At 34.6% G+C, this 13,727-nt stretch overlaps 1 pseudogene; it reads right to left on the bottom strand.

Annotated features, from left to right (window-relative positions):
• Window positions 1–1,147: 1,147 nt before the first annotated feature.
• LOC133829497 (12S seed storage globulin 1-like) lies at window positions 1,148–7,019 on the bottom strand (annotated as a pseudogene).
• Between the last annotated feature and the right edge of the window lie 6,708 nt (window positions 7,020–13,727).

Consider the following 13,727-nt stretch of genomic DNA (forward strand, 5'->3'; position numbering starts at 1 on the left):
ATTTCCGTGTCCGTAGGAAATAATGCATTAAATAGCATTATATTATTTGATTTATATAATATTTTCTTGAAATATGTTGGAACGAATTCTGAAACATTCTCTATAAATAGAGAAAGAAACTCCATTTGTAGGGGGGAAAATTCTGAGATTTTGAGAAAAAACTCTGGGCAACTATTCTCTGAAAAGTTTCCAGAAAATTCCCAAATACTAATAACACAGACTCGTGGACTAGGCAGATTTAATTGCTGAATCACGTAAAAACCTCATGTTTTCATCTTCTTTTATTTCCTCTGGTATATTCTAGTTTAATTGCTCTCATTTTTAAGTTGACGAAAAACAGCGTCAACATATACATCTAAAGTGTACTTTGAAAGCCTTTGGATCAGGCTATACATAGCCACTAGATTTAGCAACCACATCAGTTTCAAATTTTTTAAGAGAACTAAAAGTTGATATTCAAAAAGTGTGAGACATGTAAAACAGATTCATAAAATAAGATCACTTCATAACCACACAACCAGATTGTAGTTAATATGTTAGATACTGATACAAGGTAGTACTTATAAACTTTTTACTGGCCTGAGAAACAAGAACAAAAAAAATGAATGTTCTAGTTAATAGTAATTCTAAACACAATTCACAATGCCACACTGATTATATACATGGCATGAAAATTCAACCAAAAAAGTAAAGATTACCTAAAGCTCATAAACAAAAAGAACACTACATACCAATAAAAACACAAGCATAGACATCAGATGTTGTGATACAATAGCAAAAAACAAGAAATAATCACCATATGAAACTTTCATAATCTTTAAGAAATAAAGTCCCATTAACTCGTCAGATATATAATAAGACAATCTTTAAACTGGGCTTTTATGAGACTCTATATAATTGTAATAAATATTTGCATATCTTGATCTTGTTTGAGGAACCCCTCGGAACAAGATACTATTTGGTGAAAAAATAAAAACTCAACATTGCTAAAAAGTTAAAAATAAATTCATTAATAAGTTTTTGAAAAAAACTTTTAAAGATAGCATGTCTTAAACCAAAAGAAACTATTTAAAACTAAACCAAAATACTATTATCTCAATTTCCTATTGAAATAAAACTTTTTATTGGGACTAAGAGGATTGCAACAACTAAATTTATCTAGTTTGGTGGAGCAAAGAATATCTCATCAGAAGTCCTCTTTGATCTGAATTGCTTCTCCACATCAGACTCCACATTAAAAGCAGCCTCGAGCACCTGAGGAGATAAAGCCTTCCATACTGATGTCTTTCCAGCCAAATGTGTGAAAATTGGGCTGCAATTAACAACAAAATCCAAAAAAGAAATATGAGTAATCAAAAGGGTGTGAACTATGAAGTGAAAATAATCAAAATACAAAACAAAATCATATGTGAGATTTGACTTACTTTGGGGTTGTGATGATAGAAAACCATTCTGAGCCTTGTGGATCAGCAATCTTTGAAACAACAAAAAACCTTGGCACAATTAACAAATGGCCACCTTTAACAATTGTTTCTAATACCTTTTTACCGTCCACACCAACAACTTGTACACGGCTGCCCCTAACAATGTAGGTAACCTGTAGAGCAGAGTCATAAGAAAATCCAGGAGAGCACATAGCACTACCATCCAACCTTACAAGGTCAGCCCCAAGCCCACTGTAATGCCCCAACTACTCTAGACTTTGGACCATTACTAACTTCTATACTAATCTTACGAAAACATACATTTGAAATAACATATCTTTATTTCAAAACTGTAAGGTAAAGGTTATAAAATTCATAAGTAGGACATTGGGATCCCATTGTTTGAAACAAAACATAACTTTGACATAATTAAAACTTATTACAACCAATTGCAAAAAAATACATAGAAAACCGTAATTAAAGAGACTTCATCCTCGAATCAAACGCTCGGTCCATTGATTCCATCCCGCCTCAATACACATCCCCAAGCTTCCAAGAACCTTTCCCGCCACCAAAACTATTTTCCTGCACATATAAATATAATGGAGTGACCCTAATGCCCAGCAAGGAAAACCTAACACGTAAATCATATACATAAACTTCATATCGCAACATATACTAAAACATATTATAAACATATATCACATATACTATAATGGCCGTTATTACTTGGGGCTTGTAAACTAAACAAGTCATATGCCCATTAGATTTGCAGGGCTTGCTAGCTAAGCAAGTCATATACCCATAAATTTATTGGGGCTTGTTAGTTATACAAGTCATATGCCCAAGTCTATACATAACATAACACATAAATCATAAGATAACATATAATATCCTATCCTATTTTCCTTACCAAATATACCAGGATATGTGAACAGGTTTGTGACCTTTGGACACTCCTAAAAACCATCAAGGAAGGTGAGTATTGTACTGACCCAAATTTCCTAATAAGGTTTAGGACCTTGATTAGGAGGCCGGGAGGGCCATAATTGATTTATTGTATTATTATATGATTATATGCATGATTGTGTGGGTCATATTATTATATGATGATAAAGGCGTGCATGGGACTATATATACTCTGCTGTGAGGGTATTATGGTAATTTGGCTCATTGAGAGCGTAATTGTGTATTTGTGTGTATATTGGTAGGTTAATGTTGAGACCACATTATTATGTGGATATATTTGTGATCTGTGACTCGAGACGATCCTAGCGAGCAAAGTGGCGAAAAGTCATGGCGGGGACTTATACCTGGCTCGGGGTGAGCTTAGGGGTATAAATGGGAATTTAGCGAATATACTGGAGTCTATTATGACATTGAGGAATAATATTGATAACTAATTAGGTATCGGGAATTAAGCGGGAAATATTAGAGACACTCGAGGAATTAGCGGAAATTGGGTAAAATTACTAAAATGCCCTTAAGTGGATTAAAGGGTTTAGACTTATTGGGGGAGGGCATACTAGTCATTTAGCTTACAGAAGTTAAATAATGCCAGGGCTTTATGTTAGTGGGATTTGTAGAATATTGGAGAAGTCTGAAAAAGAAAGAAAAGGAAGGGAAAAGAAAGAAGGGAAAACAGAGAGAGTTCTCTAAGTCGGTTTATGTTTTCTTCACCAATTTCTTGAGGATTTCTGGAGTAAAACTCAGAGGGAAGTTAGTCCAATTAAGCCACAAGGTTACTGAGCAAAGATTGAGGATTTGGCAAGGGTTAGCAGGATTAGGCCATCACTTGAGGTAAGGTTCTGTAATCTCTTCAGTTGCTGGTTTGGTTTTGTTTCTGGTTTTTAAGCTATGGTGCTTAAGTTGAATTGGATGGAACTTTAGGAATTCAGGCTTAAGACTGAGGAGAGGCAAGCCAAGAAGGTTTAGAGACAGCTTGTGGTCGAAATTCTATCAAAGGTATAAAGCCTAAACTCTAACTTTGTAGTTCAGCTGGTTTTGACTGAGTTTTAGAGCTTAGGAGTGGCCATGGTGAATTCTGAGGTTGTGGATGCATGTGCTTAAGTTCTAGATGTTTGGGGTGCTTGGGATGAGTGGAGTATGGTCATGAGGTTGTTTTTGAGTTTGGAAAAGAGTTGGAAGAGTTTTGGTTCGAGTTGGTTTGAGAAAAATCGCAGAAGAGAAAAATGGTGATGGGCTGTCTGTGACTAGCGCTACAGCGCTAGCCTTTGGGCGCTGTAGCGCTAGGCCATAATGCTGAGGGGACTTTGGCTTCTGTCTGTAGCGCTGTAGCGCCCTCCCAAGAGCGCTGTAGCGCTACCCTGCCTTCTGAAGGGGATTTTTGGGTTGTTTGCAAGGGTTTTTGACCTAGGGTTTGGGGTTTGGTTCCACCACCTTGTTTGGCGGAACTAGGACTTCCCGGGGGCTCGGGATTGGCCCCGGGGCTAGGTTTTAAACTTGAGGATCTATAATGACTTTGGCCATGATTGTGATTAGGTAAGCGCTAGGGCTCGAGTGGGATCGTGCTGAAGGAGTCGAGGGATCAAAGCTAGTAAATTGAAAGGTAAGAAAGCTGCACCTGATTATGTGGTTAGGTTGGGACTAAGTGTTCCCTATGCTTGTATACATTGTTATGTGAATGTGATTAACCATGTGAACATGATGGGACTAAGAGTTCCCTCCATTTGTATATCATGTCGTGTGATGGTGTTATTATGCCATGGGACATGCGATTATCGGCCTAAGGGTGTCGGAATCAATATTTGCGCACTGGGGCGCGGCTCGGCCACTGGTAGCTGAGGCAGCTTATTTATCACTGAGCTCGGTTAAGCTGGCCGGAGTCAGTGAGTATTACACTGGGGGCGGCCCTAATGAGCCGAAGACAGTGTGTTAAATAGAGGGTGCGACTAAGGGCGCCAACCCTGAATGTTATTTGATGGTTGTGACAATCTATTGGCTATGAATGTGAATATTGTGTTATGAATATAGTTGGTTGACTGTTTGGATGACAAACTGTTATTACAGATTGGATAAATGTTATGAAATATCGAATTCTTAGTTGAGCATTGTGAAATATTAGATAAGTGTTGCTGATCTTGCTATGTTATTAAGCTTTCTTGCTGGGCCTTGGCTCACGGGTGCTATGTGGTGCAGGTAAAGGCAAGGGTAGGCTGAATCAACCATGAGTTGGAGAGCTCTGGGGGCGAGGTGTACATCGTCAGCTGCTCGGCCGCCACGGTCGAGAGATTGTACAGGAACGGAAACCTAAAATGTATATTTTGCCATTAGAGTGGCTTGAACTATTTGTAACTTCTAGAATTTGTTGTAACTAAGACACCTAAACCCTGTTTTGAGTCTCCATGTATTAAACCGTCATTTTTAATGGAAATAGCTTGTTTGTGACCAAAAATCTTTTTATTCTTACTCTGATAATGGTATAGAGTTTACACTTTGTCTGAATGACTTGGTTAGCAAGTCTTGCACTATTTTAAACACACAGTGTAACGGTCTTGGTTATCCAGGGCGTTACAAGTATACTTAAAGAAAAAGGGATGAAAATAATGAAAGAACTATACCAACAAATATACTTACTAAGAACCTTATGTTCAAGATTTTATATTTCCTAACCAAGAATAAAGAATGAAGTTAGGATGTTGAGTAGAAAACTATAAGAACTTAAGGAAAACAATACCAAAATGAACTAGAGTTTGGAATACCTTGAATGCTTCTATGACTGATCTAAGCCTTGAACCGAAATGTGCTATAAACCTTACTTTCCCAGTGTTTGGTAAGCTTATAATCCCCAACCCAAGTGTTTAAGCACTCAAAAATAACCTAGCAGCTTGCAGCCTCTGAACTTAGCTTGATGAATGAATAAATGGATGGGTACTAGGTCCTATTTATAGAGTTCAAGAATGAAAAGATCTTCATTTAACTTGAATAAAATAATGGCTTTTTCAATGAAAAATATTTGAATTATCGTTTAGCCGAGGCTGAAGACTTGGTCAGAAAGATGTTGGACTTATCAAGAGGTTAAAGATTAAAATGAGAACGTTTTCAAAAACATTCAAAAATCCATCAAAGGAGCCGATATATCGCCCCTAGTAGGCGATATATCGCCTGGGCAGTATGCCCGAGGCTCGTCGAGGTGATCGTGCGAAGTTACGTGTTTTTCGTATCCCCGTATTGCGATATATCGCCCCTATAGTTGCGATATATCAGCATACGCTGAATATTTAAACACGAAATTGCACATTTTCAGCCTAATTTGAATTGAGTAAACAACCTTCACTAAGTCCTCTAACATTTTCAAAGCTGCTGATAGATCCTAGGATATTCAAATATTACTCTTAATAAACTTATTCCTCAAAAATACTTAATTATCATTAAACATACACAAGACAAGTGTTACTATCTTATTGGGTCTATCTAAACCTTATAATATAATAAATATCACCATCAATATCAGTCATATTAATCAAACCTTAGGTTAAAATTAATATTCTTAAACTATAGGTTAAACTTAGAAAATCTACAAGTGTTACTACGAGTGTCCAATTAAATCCCGGTCTGAACCAAAATCCACAGTCATAAAAATACTACTACTATTACTATTATTACTACTATCTAACTAGCTAAGTAAAGTTCTTGGACTCTACACCCAACCTCACCAACCGAAGGAAGGTTGTTAGTGCTGAGCACAACAACCCTTCCTCCCTTGATGATGTCAACATCTAAGGGTGCCTTTTCACAGTTCAAGGCCATTCCCTCACGGTGCTACTTCTTTGGCTCTGACATCTTGAAGCCATTTGAAAGCTCGACAATGCCCTTATTCGATTGTTTTCCAACAAGAGACTTGACTACACTCTCTTCCAAGTTCCAAGTCCCATGCTCGGCCGACTAATTTAGCAGAGAAACCGGTGGAAATTCCATTTGATCCAGTGAGAGAAAAGTCAGTGAACTCGCCAGCCTTGTGAGCTTTGGAAGTATCTCCCAAAAAGAGAACAACAAACTCAGTGTCTTCCTTGTTGTACCACCATGTCACAACACCGAAAGGGATAGCAATGGCATCTCCCTTCTTAATGGCGATCACCTTCTCTTCTGACTCTGGAAGTACTATTCCAGCAACACCACTACCCGAGAATAAAAATAAATTAACAGATAAATTAGTCGCTACAATTAAGGGCTATGGTGTTATAAGGAGGACATCACATACATCTAATCTAATGCATATTGATGAAAACGATTCAATTGAATTTTATGACTAAGAAAACAAACAAACAACATACATTATATAGAAATATAATTTCAATACCTTGTAGTAAGTAGGCGACTTTAGCAGAATCTGAATAGTGAGGAAGAGCGAAGCCATTCTTGTGAAGAGCTAACTTAGCTGCACCAATATTACCCCAACGAAGCATAGGGAGCTTCGATGGAGCCCAAGAGTAGTGAAAGGTCGCTTGATGTAGTTGAAATGACTGAATTTTGGGTTGTTCGATCAACTAAGGGAAACTCAATAATGGAATTCATGGATCCAGCATCACCTTCGTACACCATGCTCGCCAATTTTGGTGACAGAGAAACCTCCATTCTCAAACAACAACAACAACACAATTTTAGAGACTTTTTTTTAGAGAATCAAAATATTCTGAGACTGGTACACATATAACGTAGTGAGTGAGCTACATGTATATATATAACAATAAAGTCTAGTAGATTTTATTGTTAGATATTCATACAATATCTTATCAATAATTTTGCATACAACTTGGAACACAATAAACAATTAAAGAATATAGTAAACATACATATTTCAGTCATGGAGAAAACGTGAATTGTTAATGCAATACTAACCAACTAAACCTTCCTCCCTAAGACCTCTATTTCTGAAGCATATTATTAGACTACAGAATAGCGATGATATTATTCGTATATATAGAATTAGGGAGGGGACTTAGCTTATATTAACCTAGTTGGACTGGGCCTCCTCATCAAATGCTTCAGTTAACTAGAAAGTCCACACTTCTGCCTCAACTAGACTACTATAGATACTAAGCCCATAAACAAGAGATCACTAAAATTAAATGGGCTAGATCAGCAAATAACTATTTATCAACCCATATTTTATAAAACATTAAAATAAATAATGTAAGCCAAAATAAAAGTCTAACATTCTCCCACTTGAGCTACATTAATTTTGTAATACATATATATATTAAAATAATTTTATTTAAAAATGACTCGTGGGTTGAGTAACAAGAAAAAATATTGTGTCCACTTTTAAAAACAATAGTTCTTTGATAGTATCTAAAACAACCGGTCCAATTTAATTCTTGATATTGAACTATGATTATCACTTTGCTTTCCAATCAACAAAAAACATTCATAATTAACAAATACCAAAGTATTAAATCGATATGGTCAATAAGTCTAGTAGTGTGGTAAGAGATTATGTCCAACATGTGATCAGTTATATAACATAATCTCTTTATTAGTCCTCATTTCACTGATACAGTGATGCCTAATAAATAAGCCAGTGAAATAACCAAAGCATTGCTTAATAAATAAGTCAATGTCATATCATTAATTGTGCATAAAATAGTATGATATCCACACCATTAAGCAAATAAACTTAAATGACGATAACAACAATATTATGAACTACGTGCTTTCAACTCAACTTTCTCGAGAATATAACAAAACATAAATGAAAGCTTGACTATTCATTCTTCAAAAGAAACCAAAAAATAAACTTTGTAGTTCATAAGTTCAATAAAGAAATTACAAATAATCTGTAACGACCCGGATTTTCAAGACTCAATAATGCGGAAATATAAACGTTTTCATGTAACAAAATGTCTCAAAAACCCGTATAAAAAAAACTTTTTAAAAGTCGTATGGCCATACTTAATATTTAATACAAAAATAGTTTATGAAGAGTAAATTAAACTTAGTTTATGAAAATAAAATCACATTTCCAAAAACAAAACAGCTTCCCAAAAGGTCGGTTCACATGTACATCCACAAAGTAGACTCCAGCGCTCACTGCTCTGCTTTGCCCTTGTTCTTACCTACAACAGGAAACAACTAGGTAAGCGAAAACGCTTAGTAAGTTCAACTTTAAAACAAAAGCATGTAGAGAAGACAGGTGGTCACTAACCAAGTTATTGTCCACATATAACAATAGCTCACAAAAATTAGGGTTTCGGATCCATTCGGACCCTACGCAATCAATTTCAAGAACGCAAAAGCGTCCTAGCAAACTTATGGTTATGCCTGATAACCAATGACAAACTATTTCATATAAACAAATAAATCCCTGCACTCAAAAAATCCTAGAGCAAGCAGATATAATATATAGCAATATAGTTCGAGACCAACGCTCGACAATTTCCAACAATTCGGGCGTATCACGCCCTCCAGCATAAATGTTAATCTGTAAGAGAGAGCCGAGTCTCAACACTAAGATCTAGCCAATAAATATCCCCATCAAGGGTAACTATCGAGTTACCTAGGTCATCACTACTTATCCAAGAGTAAATCCCTCATAAGGGTAACCATCAAGTTACCTAGGGCATCACTACTTATCCAAGAGTGTAATCGAAGTTACACAAGTTTACAGAGACTTCTATGTTAATCAGTAGTGCTGGTGAGCAGTTGCCCCTAGGGTGTTCAGCCTCACTCAAACTTGGCAACCCCTAGTATCTCTAGGCACTCTCACTGAATGGCCAATACTCATGGCTACTATCCGCGAATAACATATCAGGGCACTTGCTCGGGTTCTAACCATTCAATGATTAAGTAAGCATGACGGCCCCTAGGTCCCATTCATTTTGGCGCCCCTAGGTTTAAACCAGCAATCCTCACATCTTGACCACTCGTCGTGGTAATGAAGCAGACATAATAAAATCAAACAAGTAGTGTGACGGGGATCAGCCGTCTCAGATATGACGGATATCTACCGTTCATATTTTGTGAATCAACACTTACTAGACTAACGTCTCTATGCAAATTTTCTATGACAGTGTAAATATGTGCATGTGTCTCTATACTAACATACAATACAATAGTCATTTCATGTTGTAGCCACACAATAGAAATTGACTTACTTGGAGTCCTTAGCTCTCGGCAGGATTTCACCCTCCAATGTATAGTCCAGTTATGCTTAGCCAATATTGTAATTATCCATACAGTATACTCGGATTAATTATGGCACTTCATAATTCATTATTATTATTTTGGGCAGTTTGGTCATTTTAAAAAAATCACTTGTAAGGATTAAAGATGCTTATTTGGTTCTAAACCCATTCAAGAAATTCGCACTCAAAAATATTTGAGACTAAACCCTAAGTCTCGGCGAGACTTATCCTATGGTCTCGATACCTAGGCTTGAGTCTCGAAATAGTATTTTCCCACAATCCGCTAAAAATCTTATTCTTTAAAAGTATCGTTATTAACCCGTACTTTCAACAAGTCGGTTAAATATATAGAAGATTTTAGCCAGTATTATATCCAGAAAATACTAATTAAATTCCTCAATTATTTTTCAAGATAATAACATCTTAATTTTCCTTTTATTTTTCTAAAGGTTTTAATCTCTAAAAACCGTTTTAAGAAAATCGCATAATTTTAACTTAATTAGGAGAAACCGTTAATAATTTCTTATCTTCACTAATTAATTCTCCTAAGTCAATTAATCAAGTTTGCTTACTAGAAAAATAATTTACTTAATTATTTTCTCAAAATATAGGGTTTTTAAACCCTCTTTTAATTTATCAACTTAATAATAAATTAAATCTTTTATTTTTAGAAAGAATAAAAATTCATAATAAAAGTAATTATCACTAATCTCAAAGTGGTATTTTAGGTCAAAATGTTTTTAAGACTTACCAAGTTTTTATATTACAATATGCAAAAATGTACTTTTTATCTTAAGTTCCAAAATATCATTTTTGCACTAAGTGTGAAAACCTCATTTTTTACATTTTTAACTACATACTTTATTAGGTCATAACTTGAAATTTACTTATCCAATTGTTACCGAAATTTCCCAATTTCATATTTGGTATGCCATTTAGGTCTTTGTGAAATCTTAGATCAAAATGAGTATTTTTTATTGGTGAAAATATTTTCCAAACATTGAGGTAAAAATGACTTTATTTTCAAGTCCTTATTTTTTCCAAACTTTGGCACTTAATAACTCTCAAACCGTTCATTATTTTGTTACCAAATTTTATAGTGGAATACTAATATGTCCACCAAATTTTAGAAAAAAACTGGGTTCATTTTACCTATATAGTGGCTGTCCAAACTTGGTCCTGAATTTAAGAATACGAAAAAACAGTTTTTTACCTAAACTTTGAAATAGCATAACTCACTCATTTCTAAACGTTTTTTAGTGTTTCAAAAGCTCAATTTTATGTACTCCATCTCAAAAACATCACAGTATAATTTAATTTTACAAAATAAATACACAGTGGATGCTTGACCCCTTGGAAGTCACAGCTCAAAACTTGTATTTTTGTTTTAAGGTTTTCAACAAAACCCGCAGGGATTTTGGTCCCTATTTTCAAAAATCAACACACAAACATCATAAAAATTATAAAGCAACTATCATAGCCTCATTACATCACCAATAAGAAACTTTAAGCATTAAATATACACAATAATGCTTAAAAATAAAAACCATACAATAACAACCATAAAAAGTAAACTTTTTACCTCTTGTTGTTCTTGCTTTAGGTTTTGATATTTCTACTAGCTTTGAATCCTTAAAACTCTTTCAAAACCTTAACCAACTCCACCAACAACATATATAGTTAGCTATTGAAAGATCTATGGTTAAAAACTTTATAAAAGTCAAGTTTTTTGAAACTTTACCTGAGGGAAACTCTTCCTAGACCAAAGCTTAAGCTTCCAAACTTTCTTAGTGTTCTTGATGGTTGAAAATTGAGAGAAAACTTGAGAGATAATTTTTTTAACAAGATGAGAGTGATTTGAGAGAGGGGGGTCGGTTTTGGGGAGGTTGGAAGAGCTTAGACAACTCTAAAATATCTAAAACACTCAAGTGTTTTTACCTTTATCACTTTGTGTCATTAACCCTAATTTAAATGTGATTTAAAACTTAATTAATTTGGTTCACACAATTTAAAACCTCACATGGCCGACCACCTATTTCTATTTATGCATCTATATTTTTATATATATAAAGGTTAATAAACATTTCCTAAGAATTTGTCTTTTTTTCCAAAAATCAAAAAATGACTTTCTATAACCTTTTTAACTCTTATAAAGTTTTTTTTTTTTTTTAAATAAAACTTAACACATAATAATTAAATTAAATGTCTCTCACATTTAATTTAATAAATCACACAATACAATTTAAACTAAGGTCCATTTATGAAATAAAATTCCCCAATTCGGTAAAATTAAGCATTTAAAACAAAATTGTAGAATCCAAGAACTTTACTTAGCTAGTTAGATAGTAGTAGCAATAGTAATAGTTGTAGTATTTTTATGACTATGGATTTTGGTTCAGACCGGGATTTAGTTGGACACTCGTAGTAACACTTGTAGATTTTCTAAGTTTAACCTGTAGTTTAAGAATATTAATTTTAACCTAAGGTTTGATTAATATGACTGATATTGATGGTGATATTTATTATATTATAAGGTTTAAATAGACCCAATAAGATAGTAACACTTGTCATATGTATGTTTATTGAATAATTAAGTATTTTGAGGAATAAACTTATTAAGAGTAATATTTGAATATCCTAGGGTCTGTCAGCAGCTTTGAAATTGTTAGAGGACTTAGTCAAGGTTGTTTACTCAATTCAAATTAGGCTGAAAAAGTGTAATTACGTGTTTAATATTTCAGCGTATGCCGATATATCGCAGCTCTAGGGGGCGATATATCGCTATACGGGGATACGAAAAACACGTAACTTCGCACGACCACCTCGACGAGCCTCGGGCATATTAGCCCAGGCGATATATCGCCTACTAGGGGCGATATATCGGCTCATGTACCAGATTTTTGAATGTTTTTAAAATCGAGCTCATTTTAATCTTTAACCTCTTGATAAGTCCAACATCTTTCTGACCGAGTCTTCAGCCTCTGATGAACGATAATTCAAATATTTTTCAATTAAAAAGCCATTATGTTATTCAAGTTAAATGAAGATCTTTTCATTCTTGAACTCTATAAATAGGACTTAGTACCCAACCATTTATTCATTCATCAAACTAAGTTCAGAGTCTGCAAGCTGCTAGGTTATTTTAAGAGTGATAAACACTTGGGTTGGGGTTATAAAGCTTTATCCTTCTAAGCTTAATAAACACTCGGGAAGTAAGGTTCATAGTATATTTCGGTTCGAGGTGTAGTTCGGTTATAGAAGCATTAAAGGTATTCCAAATTCTAGTTCATTTCTATATTGTTTCCTTGAGTTCTTATAGTTTTCGACTCAAAATCCTAACTCTATTCTTTATTCTTGGTTAGGAAATCTAAGATCTTGAACGTAAGATTCTTGGTAAGTATCTTTTCGATGGTATAGTTCTTTCATTCTTTTCATCCCTTTTTCTTTAGTATTCTCACCTTTCTTTGATGGTTTTTAGGAGTGTTCCAAAGTCCCAATCCTGTTCTCATATCCCGGTATTTTTGGTAAGGAAAATAGGATAGGATTCTATATGTTATATGTTATCTTATGATTTTTGTGTTATGAAATGTTATATTATGTATGTTTGTAGGCTTGGGCATATGACTTGTATAGCTAACAAGCCCCAATAAATTTATGGGCATATGACTTGCATAGCTAGCAAGCCCCACAAATCTAATGGGCATATGACTTGTTTAGTTTACAAGCCCCAAGTAGTAATGGCCATTATAAGTATATATGACATATGATTATGATACGCTTATGGTATATGTTTATGGTACGTTTTTAGCATATGATATGAATTTTATGTTTATGATTTATGTTGTTAGATTTTCCTTGCTGGGCATTAGGCTCATTCCTTTATGTTTATATGTGCAGGAAAATAGCTATGGTGGCGGAAAGGTTCTTGGCAGCTTAGGGGTTGTGTATTGAGGCAGGATGGACTCGGTGGATTGAGCATTCGATTCGAGGATGAAGTCGCTTCTTAGTCTTTTAAAAATTATGCTTTATATGTATTTTCCGCACTTTATTTTGTAACCCATTTATTTAAAGTTATGTTATGTTTTTATTTTAAAAACAATGGGATCCCATATCCTACTTTAAATTTTATGAAGTTTAACATTTGTTTTTACAAGTTTTA

The sequence above is a fragment of the Humulus lupulus genome, chromosome 4, assembly GCF_963169125.1.
Source record: "Humulus lupulus chromosome 4, drHumLupu1.1, whole genome shotgun sequence".
NCBI classification, from domain to species: Eukaryota; Viridiplantae; Streptophyta; class Magnoliopsida; order Rosales; family Cannabaceae; genus Humulus; species Humulus lupulus.